This window comes from Nothobranchius furzeri, chromosome 16, assembly GCF_043380555.1.
Source record: "Nothobranchius furzeri strain GRZ-AD chromosome 16, NfurGRZ-RIMD1, whole genome shotgun sequence".
NCBI lineage: Eukaryota > Metazoa > Chordata > Actinopteri > Cyprinodontiformes > Nothobranchiidae > Nothobranchius > Nothobranchius furzeri.
This window is the reverse complement of record NC_091756.1, coordinates 17769184-17787371: the sequence shown is the minus strand read 5'-3', so window position 1 is coordinate 17787371 and position 18188 is coordinate 17769184.

The following is an 18188-nucleotide window of genomic DNA, read 5'->3' as shown; positions in this document are numbered from 1 at the left end:
TACATGTGGCAAGACGCTCCTCGGGGCGCGTCTTGCTTGGGCCTCTCTCCTGGAGGCGCTCAGTCAGACCCAGTGCTGACATGTGGCAAGACGCTCCTCGGGGCGCGTCTTGCTTGGGCCTCTCTCCTGGAGACGCTCAGTCAGACCCAGTGTTGACACGTGGCAAGACGCTCCTTGGGGCGCGTCTTGCTTGGGCTTCTCTCATGGAGGCCCTCAGTCAGACCCATTGCTGATATGTGGCAAGACGCTCCTCGGGGCGCGTCTTGCTTGGGCCTCTCTCCTGGAGGCGCTCAGTCAGACCGAGTGCTGACATGTGGCAAGACGCTCCTCGGGGCGCGTCTTGCTTGGGCTTCTCTCCTGGAGGCCCTCAGTCAGACCCATTGTTTACATGTGGCAAGACGCTCCTTTGGGCGCATCTTGCTTGGGCTTCTCTCCTGGAGGCCCTCAGTCAGACCCATTGTTGACATGTGGCAAGACGCTCCTCGGGGCGCGTCTTGCTGGGGCTTCTCTTCTGGAGGCCCTCAGTCAGACTCATTGTTGACATGTGGCAAGACGCTCCTCGGGGCGCGTCTTGCTTGGGCCTCTCTCCTGGAGGCGCTCAGTCAGACCCAGTGGTGACATGTGGCAAGACGCTCCTCGGGGCGCGTCTTGCTTGGGCCTCTCTCCTGGAGGCGCTCAGTCAGACCCAGTGGTGACATGTGACAAGACGCTCCTCGGGGCGTGTCTTGCTTGGGATTCTCTCATGGAGGCCCTCAGTCAGATCCATTGTTGATATGTGGCAAGACGCTCCTCGGGGCGCGTCTTGCTTGGGCCTCTCTCCTGGAGGAGCTCAGTCAGACCGAGTGCTGACATGTGGCAAGACGCTCCTCGGGGCGCGTCTTGCTGGGGCTTCTCTCCTAGAGGCATTCAGTCAGACCGAGTGCTGACATGTGGCAAGACGCTCCTCGGGGCGCGTCTTGCTTGGGCTTCTCTCCTGGAGGCCCTCAGTCAGACTCATTGTTGACATGTGGCAAGATGCTCCTCGGGGCGCGTCTTGCTTGGGGCCTCTCTCCTGGAGGCGCACAGACAGACAGAGTGCTGACATGTGGCAAGACGCTCCTCGGGGCGCGTCTTGCTTGGGCCTCTCTCCTGGAGGCCCTCTGTCAGACCCAGTGTTGACATGGTGCAAGAAGCTCCTCGGGGCGCGTCTTGCTTGGGCTTCTCTCTTGGAGGCGTTCAGTCAGACCCATTGTTGACATGTGGTAAGACGCTCCTCGGGGCGCGTCTTGCTTGGGCCTCTCTCCTGGAGGCCCTCTGTCAGACCCATTGTTGACATGTGGCAAGACGCTCCTCGGGGCGCGTCTTTCTTGGGCCTCTCTCCTGGAGGCGCTCAGTCAGACCGAGTGCTGACATAAGGCAAGACGCTCCTCGGGGCGCGTCTTGCTGGGGCCTCTCTCCTGGAGGCGCTCAGTCAGACCCAGTGCTTACATGTGGCAAGACGCTCCTCGGGGCGTGTCTTGCTGGGGCTTCTCTCCTGGAGGCGTTCAGTCAGACCGAGTGCTGACATGTGGTAAGACGCTCCTCGGGGCGCGTCTTGCTGGGGCTTCTCTCCTGGAGGCGCTCAGTCAGACCCAGTGCTTACATGTGGCAAGACGCTCCTCGGGGCGCGTCTTGCTTGGGCCTCTCTCCTGGAGGCGCTCAGTCAGACCCAGTGCTGACATGTGGCAAGACGCTCCTCGGGGCGCGTCTTGCTTGGGCCTCTCTCCTGGAGACGCTCAGTCAGACCCAGTGTTGACACGTGGCAAGACGCTCCTCGGGGCGCGTCTTTCTTGGGCCTCTCTCCTGGATGCCCTCTGTCAGCCCCAGTGTTGACATGTGGCAAGACGCTCCTCGGGGCGCGTCTTGCTTGGGCCTCTCTCCTGGAGGTGCTCAGTCAGACCGAGTGCTGACATAAGGCAAGACGCTCCTCGGGGCGCGTCTTGCTGGGGCCTCTCTCCTGGAGGCGCTCAGTCAGACCCAGTGCTTACATGTGGCAAAACGCTCCTCGGGGCGTGTCTTGCTGGGGCTTCTCTCCTGGAGGCGTTCAGTCAGACCGAGTGCTGACATCTGGCAAGACGCTCCTCGGGGGCGTCTTGCTTGGGCTTCTCTCCTGGAGGCGTTCAGTCAGACCGAGTGCTGACATGTGGTAAGACGCTCCTCGGGGCGCGTCTTGCTGGGGCTTCTCTCCTGGAGGCGCTCAGTCAGACCCAGTGCTTACATGTGGCAAGACGCTCCTCGGGGCGCGTCTTGCTTGGGCCTCTCTCCTGGAGGCGCTCAGTCAGACCCAGTGCTGACATGTGGCAAGACGCTCCTCGGGGCGCGTCTTGCTTGGGCCTCTCTCCTGGAGACGCTCAGTCAGACCCAGTGTTGACACGTGGCAAGACGCTCCTTGGGGCGCGTCTTGCTTGGGCTTCTCTCATGGAGGCCCTCAGTCAGACCCATTGCTGATATGTGGCAAGACGCTCCTCGGGGCGCGTCTTGCTTGGGCCTCTCTCCTGGAGGCGCTCAGTCAGACCGAGTGCTGACATGTGGCAAGACGCTCCTCGGGGCGCGTCTTGCTTGGGCTTCTCTCCTGGAGGCCCTCAGTCAGACCCATTGTTTACATGTGGCAAGACGCTCCTTTGGGCGCATCTTGCTTGGGCTTCTCTCCTGGAGGCCCTCAGTCAGACCCATTGTTGACATGTGGCAAGACGCTCCTCGGGGCGCGTCTTGCTGGGGCTTCTCTTCTGGAGGCCCTCAGTCAGACTCATTGTTGACATGTGGCAAGACGCTCCTCGGGGCGCGTCTTGCTTGGGCCTCTCTCCTGGAGGCGCTCAGTCAGACCCAGTGGTGACATGTGGCAAGACGCTCCTCGGGGCGCGTCTTGCTTGGGCCTCTCTCCTGGAGGCGCTCAGTCAGACCCAGTGGTGACATGTGACAAGACGCTCCTCGGGGCGTGTCTTGCTTGGGATTCTCTCATGGAGGCCCTCAGTCAGATCCATTGTTGATATGTGGCAAGACGCTCCTCGGGGCGCGTCTTGCTTGGGCCTCTCTCCTGGAGGAGCTCAGTCAGACCGAGTGCTGACATGTGGCAAGACGCTCCTCGGGGCGCGTCTTGCTGGGGCTTCTCTCCTAGAGGCGTTCAGTCAGACCGAGTGCTGACATGTGGCAAGACGCTCCTCGGGGCGCGTCTTGCTTGGGCTTCTCTCCTGGAGGCCCTCAGTCAGACTCATTGTTGACATGTGGCAAGATGCTCCTCGGGGCGCGTCTTGCTTGGGGCCTCTCTCCTGGAGGCGCACAGTCAGACAGAGTGCTGACATGTGGCCAGACGCTCCTCGGGGCGCGTCTTGCTTGGGCCTCTCTCCTGGAGGCGCTCAGTCAGACCGAGTGCTGACATGTGGCAAGACGCTCCTCGGGGCGCGTCTTGCTTGGGCTTCTCTCTTGGAGGCGTTCATTCAGACCCATTGTTGACATGTGGTAAGACGCTCCTCGGGGCGCGTCTTGCTTGGGCCTCTCTCCTGGAGGCCCTCTGTTAGACCCAATTTTGACATGTGGCAAGACGCTCCTCGGGGCGCGTCTTGCTTGGGCCTCTCTCCTGGAGGCGCTCAGTCAGACCCAGTGGTGACATGTGGTAAGACGCTCCTCGGGGCGCGTCTTGCTGGGGCTTCTCTCCTGGAGGCCCTCTGTCAGCCCCAGTGTTGACATGAGTCAAGACGCTCCTCGGGGCGAGTCTTGCTTGGGCCTCTCTCCTGGAGGTGCTCAGTCAGACCCAGTGTTGACATGGTGCAAGAAGCTCCTCGGGGCGCGTCTTGCTTGGGCTTCTCTCTTGGAGGCCCTCAGTCAGACCCATTGTTGACATGTGGCAAGACGCTCCTCGGGGCGCGTCTTGCTTGGGCCTCTCTCCTGGAGGAGCTCAGTCAGACCGAGTGCTGACATGTGGCAAGACGCTCCTCGGGGCGCGTCTTGCTGGGGCTTCTCTCCTAGAGGCGTTCAGTCAGACCGAGTGCTCACATGTGGCAAGACGCTCCTCGGGGCGCGTCTTGCTTGGGCTTCTCTCCTGGAGGCCCTCAGTCAGACTCATTGTTGACATGTGGCAAGATGCTCCTCGGGGCCCGTCTTGCTTGGGGTCTCTCTCCTGGAGGCGCACAATCAGACAGAGTGCTGACATGTGGCCAGACGCTCCTCGGGGCGCGTCTTGCTGGGGTCTCTCTCCTGGAGGCGCTCAGTCAGACCGAGTGCTGACATGTGGCAAGACGCTCCTCGGGGCGCGTCTTGCTTGGGCTTCTCTCCTGGAGGCCCTCAGTCAGACCCATTGTTTACATGTGGCAAGACGCTCCTCGGGGCGCATCTTGCTTGGGCCTCTCTCCTGGAGGCCCTCTGTCAGCCCCAGTGTTGACATGTGTCAAGACGCTCCTCGGAGCGAGTCTTGCTTGGGCCTCTCTCCTGGAGGTGGTCAGTCAGACCCAGTGCTGACATGTGGCAAGGAGCTCCTCGGGGCGCGTCTTGCTTGGGCTTCTCTCTTGGAGGCGTTCAGTCAGACCCATTGTTGACATGTGGTAAGACGCTCCTCGGGGCGCGTCTTGCTTGGGCCTCTCTCCTGGAGGCCCTCTGTCAGACCCATTGTTGACATGTGGCAAGACGCTCCTCGGGGCGCGTCTTGCTTGGGCCTCTCTCCTGGAGGCGCTCAGTCAGACCCAGTGGTGACATGTGGTAAGACGCTCCTCGGGGCGCGTCTTGCTGGGGCTTCTCTCCTGGAGGCCCTCTGTCAGCCCCAGTGTTGACATGAGTCAAGACGCTCCTCGGGGCGAGTCTTGCTTGGGCCTCTCTCCTGGAGGTGCTCAGTCAGACCCAGTGTTGACATGGTGCAAGAAGCTCCTCGGGGCGCGTCTTGCTTGGGCTTCTCTCTTGGAGGCCCTCAGTCAGACCCATTGTTGACATGTGGCAAGACGCTCCTCGGGGCGCGTCTTGCTTGGGCTTCTCTCCTGGAGGCCCTCAGTCAGACCCATTGTTGACATGTGGCAAGACGCTCCTCGGGGCGCGTCTTGCTTGGGCCTCTCTCCTGGAGGCGCTCAGTCAGACCGAGTGCTGACATAAGGCAAGACGCTCCTCGGGGCGCGTCTTGCTGGGGCCTCTCTCCTGGAGGCGCTCAGTCAGACCCAGTGCTTACATGTGGCAAGACGCTCCTCGGGTTGTGTCTTGCTGGGGCTTCTCTCCTGGAGGCGCACAGTCAGACAGAGTGCTGACATGTGGCAAGACGCTCCTCGGGGCGCGTCTTGCTTGGGCCTCTCTCCTGGAGGCGCTCAGTCAGACCGAGTGCTGACATGTGGCAAGGAGCTCCTCGGGGCGCGTCTTCCTTGGGCTTCTCTCCTGGAGGCGTTCAGTCAGACCCAGTGTTGACACGTGGCAAGACGCTCCTCGGGGCGTGTCTTGCTTGGGGCCTCTCTCCTGGAGGCGCACAGTCAGACAGAGTGCTGACATGTGGCCAGACGCTCCTCGGGGCGCGTCTTGCTTGGGCTTCTTTCCTGGAGGCCCTCAGTCAGACTCATTGTTGACATGTGGCAAGACGCTCCTCGGGGCGCGTCTTGCTTGGGCCTCTCTCCTGGAGGCGCACAGACAGACAGAGTGCTGACATGTGGCAAGACGCTCCTCGGGGCGCGTCTTGCTTGGGCTTCTCTCCTGGAGGCCCTAAGTTCAGACCCATTGTTGACATGTGGCAAGACGCTCCTCGGGGCGAGTCTTGCTTGGGCCTCTCTCCTGGAGGTGGTCAGTCAGACCCAGTGCTGACATGTGGCAAGGAGCTCCTCGGGGCGCGTCTTGCTTGGGCTTCTCTCTTGGAGGTGTTCAGTCAGACCCATTGTTGACATGTGGTAAGACGCTCCTCGAGGCGCGTCTTGCTTGGGCCTCTCTCCTGGAGGCCCTCTGTCAGACCCATTGTTGACATGTGGCAAGACGCTCCTCGGGGCGCGTCTTGCTTGGGCCTCTCTCCTGGAGGCGCTCAGTCAGACCGAGTGCTGACATAAGGCAAGACGCTCCTCGGGGCGCGTCTTGCTGGGGCCTCTCTCCTGGAGGCGCTCAGTCAGACCCAGTGCTTACATGTGGCAAGACGCTCCTCGGGGCGCGTCTTGCTGGGGCTTCTCTTCTGGAGGCGTTCAGTCAGACCGAGTGCTGACATGTGGCAAGACGCTCCTCGGGACGCGTCTTGCTTGGGCTTCTCTCCTGGAGGCCCTCAGTCAGACTCATTGTTGACATGTGGCAAGACGCTCCTCGGGGCCCGTCTTGCTTGGGCCTCTCTCCTGGAGGCCCTCAGTCAGACCCAGTGGTGACATGTGGCAAGACGCTCCTCGGGGCGCGTCTTGCTTGGGCCTCTCTCCTGGAGGCGCTCAGTCAGACCCAGTGGTGACATGTGACAAGACGCTCCTCGGGGCGCGTCTTGCTTGGGCTTCTCTCATGGAGGCCCTCAGTCAGATCCATTGTTGATATGTGGCAAGACGCTCCTCGGGGCGCGTCTTGCTTGGGCCTCTCTCCTGGAGGAGCTCAGTCAGACCGAGTGCTGACATGTGGCAAGACGCTCCTCGGGGCGCGTCTTGCTGGGGCTTCTCTCCTAGAGGCGTTCAGTCAGACCGAGTGCTGACATGTGGCAAGACGCTCCTCGGGGCGCGTCTTGCTTGGGCTTCTCTCCTGGAGGCCCTCAGTCAGACTCATTGTTGACATGTGGCAAGACGCTCCTCGGGTTGTGTCTTGCTGGGGCTTCTCTCCTGGAGGCGTTCAGTCAGACCGAGTGCTGACATGTGGCAAGGAGCTCCTCGGGGCGCGTCTTGCTTGGTCTTCTCTCCTGGAGGCGTTCAGTCAGACCCAGTGTTGACACGTGGCAAGACGCTCCTCGGGGCGTGTCTTGCTTGGGGCCTCTCTCCTGGAGGCGCAGAGTCAGACAGAGTGCTGACATGTGGCCAGACGCTCCTCGGGGCGCGTCTTGCTTGGGCTTCTTTCCTGGAGGCCCTCAGTCAGACTCATTGTTGACATGTGGCAAGACGCTCCTCGGGGCGCGTCTTGCTTGGGCCTCTCTCCTGGAGGCGCACAGACAGACAGAGTGCTGACATGTGGCAAGACGCTCCTCGGGGCGCGTCTTGCTTGGGCTTCTCTCCTGGAGGCCCTAAGTTCAGACCCATTGTTGACATGTGGCAAGACGCTCCTCGGGGCGAGTCTTGCTTGGGCCTCTCTCCTGGAGGTGGTCAGTCAGACCCAGTTCTGACATGTGGCAAGGAGCTCCTCGGGGCGCGTCTTGCTTGGGCTTCTCTCTTGGAGGCGTTCAGTCAGACCCATTGTTGACATGTGGTAAGACGCTCCTCGGGGCGCGTCTTGCTTGGGCCTCTCTCCTGGAGGCCCTCTGTCAGACCCATTGTTGACATGTGGCAAGACGCTCCTCGGGGCGCGTCTTGCTTGGGCCTCTCTCCTGGAGGCGCTCAGTCAGACCGAGTGCTGACATAAGGCAAGACGCTCCTCGGGGCGCGTCTTGCTGGGGCCTCTCTCCTGGAGGCGCTCAGTCAGACCCAGTGCTTACATGTGGCAAGACGCTCCTCGGGGCGCGTCTTGCTGGGGCTTCTCTTCTGGAGGCGTTCAGTCAGACCGAGTGCTGACATGTGGCAAGACGCTCCTCGGGACGCGTCTTGCTTGGGCTTCTCTCCTGGAGGCCCTCAGTCAGACTCATTGTTGACATGTGGCAAGACGCTCCTCGTGGCGCGTCTTGCTTGGGCCTCTCTCCTGGAGGCGCTCAGTCAGACCCAGTGGTGACATGTGGCAAGACGCTCCTCGGGGCGCGTCTTGCTTGGGCCTCTCTCCTGGAGGCGCTCAGTCAGACCCAGTGGTGACATGTGACAAGACGCTCCTCGGGGCGCGTCTTGCTTGGGCTTCTCTCATGGAGGCCCTCAGTCAGATCCATTGTTGATATGTGGCAAGACGCTCCTCGGGGCGCGTCTTGCTTGGGCCTCTCTCCTGGAGGAGCTCAGTCAGACCGAGTGCTGACATGTGGCAAGACGCTCCTCGGGGCGCGTCTTGCTGGGGCTTCTCTCCTAGAGGCGTTCAGTCAGACCGAGTGCTGACATGTGGCAAGACGCCCCTCGGGGCGCGTCTTGCTGGGGCCTCTCTCCTGGAGGCGCTCAGTCAGACCGAGTGCTGACATGTGGCAAGACGCTCCTCGGGGCGCGTCTTGCTTGGGCTTCTCTCCTGGAGGCCCTCAGTCAGACTCATTGTTGACATGTGGCCAGACGCTCCTCGGGGCGCGTCTTGCTGGGGCCTCTCTCCTGGAGGCGCTCAGTCAGACCGAGTGCTGACATGTGGCAAGACGCTCCTCGGGGCGCGTCTTGCTTCGGCTTCTCTCCTGGAGTCCCTCAGTCAGACCCATTGTTTACATGTGGCAAGACGCTCCTCGGGGCGCATCTTGCTTGGGCCTCTCTCCTGGAGGCCCTCTGTCAGCCCCAGTATTGACATGTGTCAAGACGCTCCTCGGGGCGAGTCTTGCTTGGGCCTCTCTCCTGGAGGTGGTCAGTCAGACCCAGTGCTGACATGTGGCAAGGAGCTCCTCGGGGCGCGTCTTGCTTGGGCTTCTCTCCTGGAGGCGTTCAGTCAGACCCAGTGTTGACACGTGGCAAGACGCTCCTCGGGGCGTGTCTTGCTTGGGGCCTCTCTCCTGGAGGCGCACAGTCAGACAGAGTGCTGACATGTGGCCAGACGCTCCTCGGGGCGCGTCTTGCTTGGGCTTCTTTCCTGGAGGCCCTCAGTCAGACTCATTGTTGACATGTGGCAAGACGCTCCTCGGGGCGCGTCTTGCTTGGGCCTCTCTCCTGGAGGCGCACAGACAGACAGAGTGCTGACATGTGGCAAGACGCTCCTCGGGGCGCGTCTTGCTTGGGCTTCTCTCCTGGAGGCCCTAAGTTCAGACCCATTGTTGACATGTGGCAAGACGCTCCTCGGGGCGAGTCTTGCTTGGGCCTCTCTCCTGGAGGTGGTCAGTCAGACCCAGTGCTGACATGTGGCAAGGAGCTCCTCGGGGCGCGTCTTGCTTGGGCTTCTCTCTTGGAGGCGTTCAGTCAGACCCATTGTTGACATGTGGTAAGACGCTCCTCGGGGCGCGTCTTGCTTGGGCCTCTCTCCTGGAGGCCCTCTGTCAGACCCATTGTTGACATGTGGCAAGACGCTCCTCGGGGCGCGTCTTGCTTGGGCCTCTCTCCTGGAGGCGCTCAGTCAGACCGAGTGCTGACATAAGGCAAGACGCTCCTCGGGGCGCGTCTTGCTGGGGCCTCTCTCCTGGAGGCGCTCAGTCAGACCCAGTGCTTACATGTGGCAAGACGCTCCTCGGGGCGCGTCTTGCTGGGGCTTCTCTTCTGGAGGCGTTCAGTCAGACCGAGTGCTGACATGTGGCAAGACGCTCCTTGGGACGCGTCTTGCTTGGGCTTCTCTCCTGGAGGCCCTCAGTCAGACTCATTGTTGACATGTGGCAAGACGCTCCTCGGGGCGCGTCTTGCTTGGGCCTCTCTCCTGGAGGCGCTCAGTCAGACCCAGTGGTGACATGTGGCAAGACGCTCCTCGGGGCGCGTCTTGCTTGGGCCTCTCTCCTGGAGGCGCTCAGTCAGACCCAGTGGTGACATGTGACAAGACGCTCCTCGGGGCGCGTCTTGCTTGGGCTTCTCTCATGGAGGCCCTCAGTCAGATCCATTGTTGATATGTGGCAAGACGCTCCTCGGGGCGCGTCTTGCTTGGGCCTCTCTCCTGGAGGAGCTCAGTCAGACCGAGTGCTGACATGTGGCAAGACGCTCCTCGGGGCGCGTCTTGCTGGGGCTTCTCTCCTAGAGGCGTTCAGTCAGACCGAGTGCTGACATGTGGCAAGACGCTCCTCGGGGCGCGTCTTGCTGGGGCCTCTCTCCTGGAGGCGCTCAGTCAGACCGAGTGCTGACATGTGGCAAGACGCTCCTCGGGGCGCGTCTTGCTTGGGCTTCTCTCCTGGAGGCCCTCAGTCAGACTCATTGTTGACATGTGGCCAGACGCTCCTCGGGGCGCGTCTTGCTGGGGCCTCTCTCCTGGAGGCGCTCAGTCAGACCGAGTGCTGACATGTGGCAAGACACTCCTCGGGGCGCGTCTTGCTTGGGCCTCTCTCATGGAGGCCCTCTGTCAGACCCAGTGTTGACATGGTGCAAGAAGCTCCTCGGGGCGCGTCTTGCTTGGGCTTCTCTCTTGGAGGTGTTCAGTCAGACCCATTGTTGACATGTGGTAAGACGCTCCTCGGGGCGCGTCTTGCTTGGGCCTCTCTCCTGGAGGCCCTCTGTCAGACCCATTGTTGACATGTGGCAAGACGCTCCTCGGGGCGCGTCTTTCTTGGGCCTCTCTCCTGGAGGCGCTCAGTCAGACCGAGTGCTGACATAAGGCAAGACGCTCCTCGGGGCGCGTCTTGCTGGGGCCTCTCTCCTGGAGGCGCTCCGTCAGACCCAGTGCTTACATGTTTCAAGACGCTCCTCGGGGCGTGTCTTGCTGGGGCTTCTCTCCTGGAGGCGTTCAGTCAGACCGAGTGCTGACATGTGGTAAGACGCTCCTCGGGGCGCGTCTTGCTGGGGCTTCTCTCCTGGAGGCGCTCAGTCAGACCCAGTGCTTACATGTGGCAAGACGCTCCTCGGGGCGCGTCTTGCTTGGGCCTCTCTCCTGTAGGCGCTCAGTCAGACCCAGTGCTGACATGTGGCAAGACGCTCCTCGGGGCGCGTCTTGCTTGGGCCTCTCTCCTGGAGACGCTCAGTCAGACCCAGTGTTGACACGTGGCAAGACGCTCCTCGGGGCGCGTCTTGCTTGGGCCTCTCTCCTGGATGCCCTCTGTCAGCCCCAGTGTTGACATGTGGCAAGACGCTCCTCGGGGCGCGTCTTGCTTGGGCCTCTCTCCTGGAGGTGCTCAGTCAGACCGAGTGCTGACATAAGGCAAGACGCTCCTCGGGGCGCGTCTTGCTGGGGCCTCTCTCCTGGAGGCGCTCAGTCAGACCCAGTGCTTACATGTGGCAAGACGCTCCTCGGGGCGTGTCTTGCTGGGGCTTCTCTCCTGGAGGCGTTCAGTCAGACCGAGTGCTGACATCTGGCAAGACGCTCCTCGGGGGCGTCTTGCTTGGGCTTCTCTCCTGGAGGCGTTCAGTCAGACCGAGTGCTGACATGTGGTAAGACGCTCCTCGGGGCGCGTCTTGCTGGGGCTTCTCTCCTGGAGGCGCTCAGTCAGACCCAGTGCTTACATGTGGCAAGACGCTCCTCGGGGCGCGTCTTGCTTGGGCCTCTCTCCTGGAGGCGCTCAGTCAGACCCAGTGCTGACATGTGGCAAGACGCTCCTCGGGGCGCGTCTTGCTTGGGCCTCTCTCCTGGAGACGCTCAGTCAGACCCAGTGTTGACACGTGGCAAGACGCTCCTCGGGGCACGTCTTGCTTGGGCCTCTCTCCTGGAGGCGCTCAGTCAGACCCAGTGGTGACATGTGGCAAGACGCTCCTTGGGGCGCGTCTTGCTTGGGCTTCTCTCATGGAGGCCCTCAGTCAGACCCATTCCTGATATGTGGCAAGACGCTCCTCGGGGCGCGTCTTGCTTGGGCCTCTCTCCTGGAGGCGCTCAGTCAGACCGAGTGCTGACATGTGGCAAGACGCTCCTCGGGGCGCGTCTTGCTTGGGCTTCTCTCCTGGAGGCCCTCAGTCAGACCCATTGTTTACATGTGGCAAGACGCTCCTTTGGGCGCATCTTGCTTGGGCTTCTCTCCTGGAGGCCCTCAGTCAGACCCATTGTTGACATGTGGCAAGACGCTCCTCGGGGCGCGTCTTGCTGGGGCTTCTCTTCTGGAGGCCCTCAGTCAGACTCATTGTTGACATGTGGCAAGACGCTCCTCGGGGCGCGTCTTGCTTGGGCCTCTCTCCTGGAGGCGCTCAGTCAGACCCAGTGGTGACATGTGGCAAGACGCTCCTCGGGGCGCGTCTTGCTTGGGCCTCTCTCCTGGAGGCGCTCAGTCAGACCCAGTGGTGACATGTGACAAGACGCTCCTCGGGGCGTGTCTTGCTTGGGCTTCTCTCATGGAGGCCCTCAGTCAGATCCATTGTTGATATGTGGCAAGACGCTCCTTGGGGCGCGTCTTGCTTGGGCCTCTCTCCTGGAGGAGCTCAGTCAGACCGAGTGCTGACATGTGGCAAGACGCTCCTCGGGGCGCGTCTTGCTGGGGCTTCTCTCCTAGAGGCGTTCAGTCAGACCGAGTGCTGACATGTGGCAAGACGCTCCTCGGGGCGCGTCTTGCTTGGGCTTCTCTCCTGGAGGCCCTCAGTCAGACTCATTGTTGACATGTGGCAAGATGCTCCTCGGGGCGCGTCTTGCTTGGGGCCTCTCTCCTGGAGGCGCACAGTCAGACAGAGTGCTGACATGTGGCCAGACGCTCCTCGGGGCGCGTCTTGCTGGGGCCTCTCTCCTGGAGCCGCTCAGTCAGACCGAGTGCTGACATGTGGCAAGACGCTCCTCGGGGCGCGTCTTGCTTGGGCTTCTCTCTTGGAGGCGTTCATTCAGACCCATTGTTGACATGTGGTAAGACGCTCCTCGGGGCGCGTCTTGCTTGGGCCTCTCTCCTGGAGGCCCTCTGTTAGACCCAATTTTGACATGTGGCAAGACGCTCCTCGGGGCGCGTCTTGCTTGGGCCTCTCTCCTGGAGGCGCTCAGTCAGACCCAGTGGTGACATGTGGTAAGACGCTCCTCGGGGCGCGTCTTGCTGGGGCTCCTCTCCTGGAGGCCCTCTGTCAGCCCCAGTGTTGACATGAGTCAAGACGCTCCTCGGGGCGAGTCTTGCTTGGGCCTCTCTCCTGGAGGTGCTCAGTCAGACCCAGTGTTGACATGGTGCAAGAAGCTCCTCGGGGCGCGTCTTGCTTGGGCTTCTCTCTTGGAGGCCCTCAGTCAGACCCATTGTTGACATGTGGCAAGTCGCTCCTCGGGGCGCGTCTTGCTTGGGCCTCTCTCCTGGAGGCGCTCAGTCAGACCGAGTGCTGACATAAGGCAAGACGCTCCTCGGGGCGTGTCTTGCTGGGGCCTCTCTCCTGGAGGCGCTCAGTCAGACCCAGTGCTTACATGTGGCAAGACGCTCCTCGGGGTGTGTCTTGCTGGGGCTTCTCTCCTGGAGGCGTTCAGTCAGACCGAGTGCTGACATGTGGCAAGGAGCTCCTCGGGGCGCGTCTTGCTTGGGCTTCTCTCCTGGAGGCATTCAGTCAGACCGAGTGCTGACATGTGGTAAGACGCTCCTCGGGGCGCGTCTTGCTGGGGCTTCTCTCCTGGAGGCGCTCAGTCAGACCCAGTGCTTACATGTGGCAAGACGCTCCTCGGGGTGTGTCTTGCTGGGGCTTCTCTCCTGGAGGCGTTCAGTCAGACCCAGTGCTTACATGTGGCAAGACGCTCCTCGGGGCGCGTCTTGCTTGGGCCTCTCTCCTGGAGGCGCTCAGTCAGACCCAGTGGTGACATGTGGCAAGACGCTCCTCGGGGCGCGTCTTGCTTGGGCTCCTCTCCTGGAGGCCCTCTGTCAGCCCCAGTGTTGACATGAGTCAAGACGCTCCTCGGGGCGAGTCTTGCTTGGGCCTCTCTCCTGGAGGTGCTCAGTCAGACCCAGTGCTGACATGTGGCCAGACGCTCCTCGGGGCGCGTCTTGCTTGGGCTTCTTTCCTGGAGGCCCTCAGTCAGACTCATTGTTGACATGTGGCAAGACGCTCCTCGGGGCGCGTCTTGCTTGGGCCTCTCTCCTGGAGGCGCACAGACAGACAGAGTGCTGACATGTGGCAAGACGCTCCTCGGGGCGCGTCTTGCTTGGGCTTCTCTCCTGGAGGCCCTAAGTTCAGACCCATTGTTGACATGTGGCAAGACGCTCCTCGGGGCGAGTCTTGCTTGGGCCTCTCTCCTGGAGGTGGTCAGTCAGACCCAGTGCTGACATGTGGCAAGGAGCTCCTCGGGGCGCGTCTTGCTTGGGCTTCTCTCTTGGAGGTGTTCAGTCAGACCCATTGTTGACATGTGGTAAGACGCTCCTCGAGGCGCGTCTTGCTTGGGCCTCTCTCCTGGAGGCCCTCTGTCAGACCCATTGTTGACATGTGGCAAGACGCTCCTCGGGGCGCGTCTTGCTTGGGCCTCTCTCCTGGAGGCGCTCAGTCAGACCGAGTGCTGACATAAGGCAAGACGCTCCTCGGGGCGCGTCTTGCTGGGGCCTCTCTCCTGGAGGCGCTCAGTCAGACCCAGTGCTTACATGTGGCAAGACGCTCCTCGGGGCGCGTCTTGCTGGGGCTTCTCTTCTGGAGGCGTTCAGTCAGACCGAGTGCTGACATGTGGCAAGACGCTCCTCGGGACGCGTCTTGCTTGGGCTTCTCTCCTGGAGGCCCTCAGTCAGACTCATTGTTGACATGTGGCAAGACGCTCCTCGGGGCCCGTCTTGCTTGGGCCTCTCTCCTGGAGGCCCTCAGTCAGACCCAGTGGTGACATGTGGCAAGACGCTCCTCGGGGCGCGTCTTGCTTGGGCCTCTCTCCTGGAGGCGCTCAGTCAGACCCAGTGGTGACATGTGACAAGACGCTCCTCGGGGCGCGTCTTGCTTGGGCTTCTCTCATGGAGGCCCTCAGTCAGATCCATTGTTGATATGTGGCAAGACGCTCCTCGGGGCGCGTCTTGCTTGGGCCTCTCTCCTGGAGGAGCTCAGTCAGACCGAGTGCTGACATGTGGCAAGACGCTCCTCGGGGCGCGTCTTGCTGGGGCTTCTCTCCTAGAGGCGTTCAGTCAGACCGAGTGCTGACATGTGGCAAGACGCTCCTCGGGGCGCGTCTTGCTTGGGCTTCTCTCCTGGAGGCCCTCAGTCAGACTCATTGTTGACATGTGGCAAGACGCTCCTCGGGTTGTGTCTTGCTGGGGCTTCTCTCCTGGAGGCGTTCAGTCAGACCGAGTGCTGACATGTGGCAAGGAGCTCCTCGGGGCGCGTCTTGCTTGGGCTTCTCTCCTGGAGGCGTTCAGTCAGACCCAGTGTTGACACGTGGCAAGACGCTCCTCGGGGCGTGTCTTGCTTGGGGCCTCTCTCCTGGAGGCGCAGAGTCAGACAGAGTGCTGACATGTGGCCAGACGCTCCTCGGGGCGCGTCTTGCTTGGGCTTCTTTCCTGGAGGCCCTCAGTCAGACTCATTGTTGACATGTGGCAAGACGCTCCTCGGGGCGCGTCTTGCTTGGGCCTCTCTCCTGGAGGCGCACAGACAGACAGAGTGCTGACATGTGGCAAGACGCTCCTCGGGGCGCGTCTTGCTTGGGCTTCTCTCCTGGAGGCCCTAAGTTCAGACCCATTGTTGACATGTGGCAAGACGCTCCTCGGGGCGAGTCTTGCTTGGGCCTCTCTCCTGGAGGTGGTCAGTCAGACCCAGTGCTGACATGTGGCAAGGAGCTCCTCGGGGCGCGTCTTGCTTGGGCTTCTCTCTTGGAGGCGTTCAGTCAGACCCATTGTTGACATGTGGTAAGACGCTCCTCGGGGCGCGTCTTGCTTGGGCCTCTCTCCTGGAGGCCCTCTGTCAGACCCATTGTTGACATGTGGCAAGACGCTCCTCGGGGCGCGTCTTGCTTGGGCCTCTCTCCTGGAGGCGCTCAGTCAGACCGAGTGCTGACATAAGGCAAGACGCTCCTCGGGGCGCGTCTTGCTGGGGCCTCTCTCCTGGAGGCGCTCAGTCAGACCCAGTGCTTACATGTGGCAAGACGCTCCTCGGGGCGCGTCTTGCTGGGGCTTCTCTTCTGGAGGCGTTCAGTCAGACCGAGTGCTGACATGTGGCAAGACGCTCCTCGGGACGCGTCTTGCTTGGGCTTCTCTCCTGGAGGCCCTCAGTCAGACTCATTGTTGACATGTGGCAAGACGCTCCTCGTGGCGCGTCTTGCTTGGGCCTCTCTCCTGGAGGCGCTCAGTCAGACCCAGTGGTGACATGTGGCAAGACGCTCCTCGGGGCGCGTCTTGCTTGGGCCTCTCTCCTGGAGGCGCTCAGTCAGACCCAGTGGTGACATGTGACAAGACGCTCCTCGGGGCGCGTCTTGCTTGGGCTTCTCTCATGGAGGCCCTCAGTCAGATCCATTGTTGATATGTGGCAAGACGCTCCTCGGGGCGCGTCTTGCTTGGGCCTCTCTCCTGGAGGAGCTCAGTCAGACCGAGTGCTGACATGTGGCAAGACGCTCCTCGGGGCGCGTCTTGCTGGGGCTTCTCTCCTAGAGGCGTTCAGTCAGACCGAGTGCTGACATGTGGCAAGACGCCCCTCGGGGCGCGTCTTGCTGGGGCCTCTCTCCTGGAGGCGCTCAGTCAGACCGAGTGCTGACATGTGGCAAGACGCTCCTCGGGGCGCGTCTTGCTTGGGCTTCTCTCCTGGAGGCCCTCAGTCAGACTCATTGTTGACATGTGGCCAGACGCTCCTCGGGGCGCGTCTTGCTGGGGCCTCTCTCCTGGAGGCGCTCAGTCAGACCGAGTGCTGACATGTGGCAAGACGCTCCTCGGGGCGCGTCTTGCTTCGGCTTCTCTCCTGGAGTCCCTCAGTCAGACCCATTGTTTACATGTGGCAAGACGCTCCTCGGGGCGCATCTTGCTTGGGCCTCTCTCCTGGAGGCCCTCTGTCAGCCCCAGTATTGACATGTGTCAAGACGCTCCTCGGGGCGAGTCTTGCTTGGGCCTCTCTCCTGGAGGTGGTCAGTCAGACCCAGTGCTGACATGTGGCAAGGAGCTCCTCGGGGCGCGTCTTGCTTGGGCTTCTCTCCTGGAGGCGTTCAGTCAGACCCAGTGTTGACACGTGGCAAGACGCTCCTCGGGGCGTGTCTTGCTTGGGGCCTCTCTCCTGGAGGCGCACAGTCAGACAGAGTGCTGACATGTGGCCAGACGCTCCTCGGGGCGCGTCTTGCTTGGGCTTCTTTCCTGGAGGCCCTCAGTCAGACTCATTGTTGACATGTGGCAAGACGCTCCTCGGGGCGCGTCTTGCTTGGGCCTCTCTCCTGGAGGCGCACAGACAGACAGAGTGCTGACATGTGGCAAGACGCTCCTCGGGGCGCGTCTTGCTTGGGCTTCTCTCCTGGAGGCCCTAAGTTCAGACCCATTGTTGACATGTGGCAAGACGCTCCTCGGGGCGCGTCTTGCTTGGGCCTCTCTCCTGGAGGCGCTCAGTCAGACCCAGTGGTGACATGTGGCAAGACGCTCCTCGGGGCGCGTCTTGCTTGGGCCTCTCTCCTGGAGGCGCTCAGTCAGACCCAGTGGTGACATGTGACAAGACGCTCCTCGGGGCGCGTCTTGCTTGGGCTTCTCTCATGGAGGCCCTCAGTCAGATCCATTGTTGATATGTGGCAAGACGCTCCTCGGGGCGCGTCTTGCTTGGGCCTCTCTCCTGGAGGAGCTCAGTCAGACCGAGTGCTGACATGTGGCAAGACGCTCCTCGGGGCGCGTCTTGCTGGGGCTTCTCTCCTAGAGGCGTTCAGTCAGACCGAGTGCTGACATGTGGCAAGACGCTCCTCGGGGCGCGTCTTGCTGGGGCCTCTCTCCTGGAGGCGCTCAGTCAGACCGAGTGCTGACATGTGGCAAGACGCTCCTCGGGGCGCGTCTTGCTTGGGCTTCTCTCCTGGAGGCCCTCAGTCAGACTCATTGTTGACATGTGGCCAGACGCTCCTCGGGGCGCGTCTTGCTGGGGCCTCTCTCCTGGAGGCGCTCAGTCAGACCGAGTGCTGACATGTGGCAAGACACTCCTCGGGGCGCGTCTTGCTTGGGCCTCTCTCATGGAGGCCCTCTGTCAGACCCAGTGTTGACATGGTGCAAGAAGCTCCTCGGGGCGCGTCTTGCTTGGGCTTCTCTCTTGGAGGTGTTCAGTCAGACCCATTGTTGACATGTGGTAAGACGCTCCTCGGGGCGCGTCTTGCTTGGGCCTTTCTCCTGGAGGCCCTCTGTCAGACCCATTGTTGACATGTGGCAAGACGCTCCTCGGGGCGCGTCTTTCTTGGGCCTCTCTCCTGGAGGCGCTCAGTCAGACCGAGTGCTGACATAAGGCAAGACGCTCCTCGGGGCGCGTCTTGCTGGGGCCTCTCTCCTGGAGGCGCTCCGTCAGACCCAGTGCTTACATGTTTCAAGACGCTCCTCGGGGCGTGTCTTGCTGGGGCTTCTCTCCTGGAGGCGTTCAGTCAGACCGAGTGCTGAC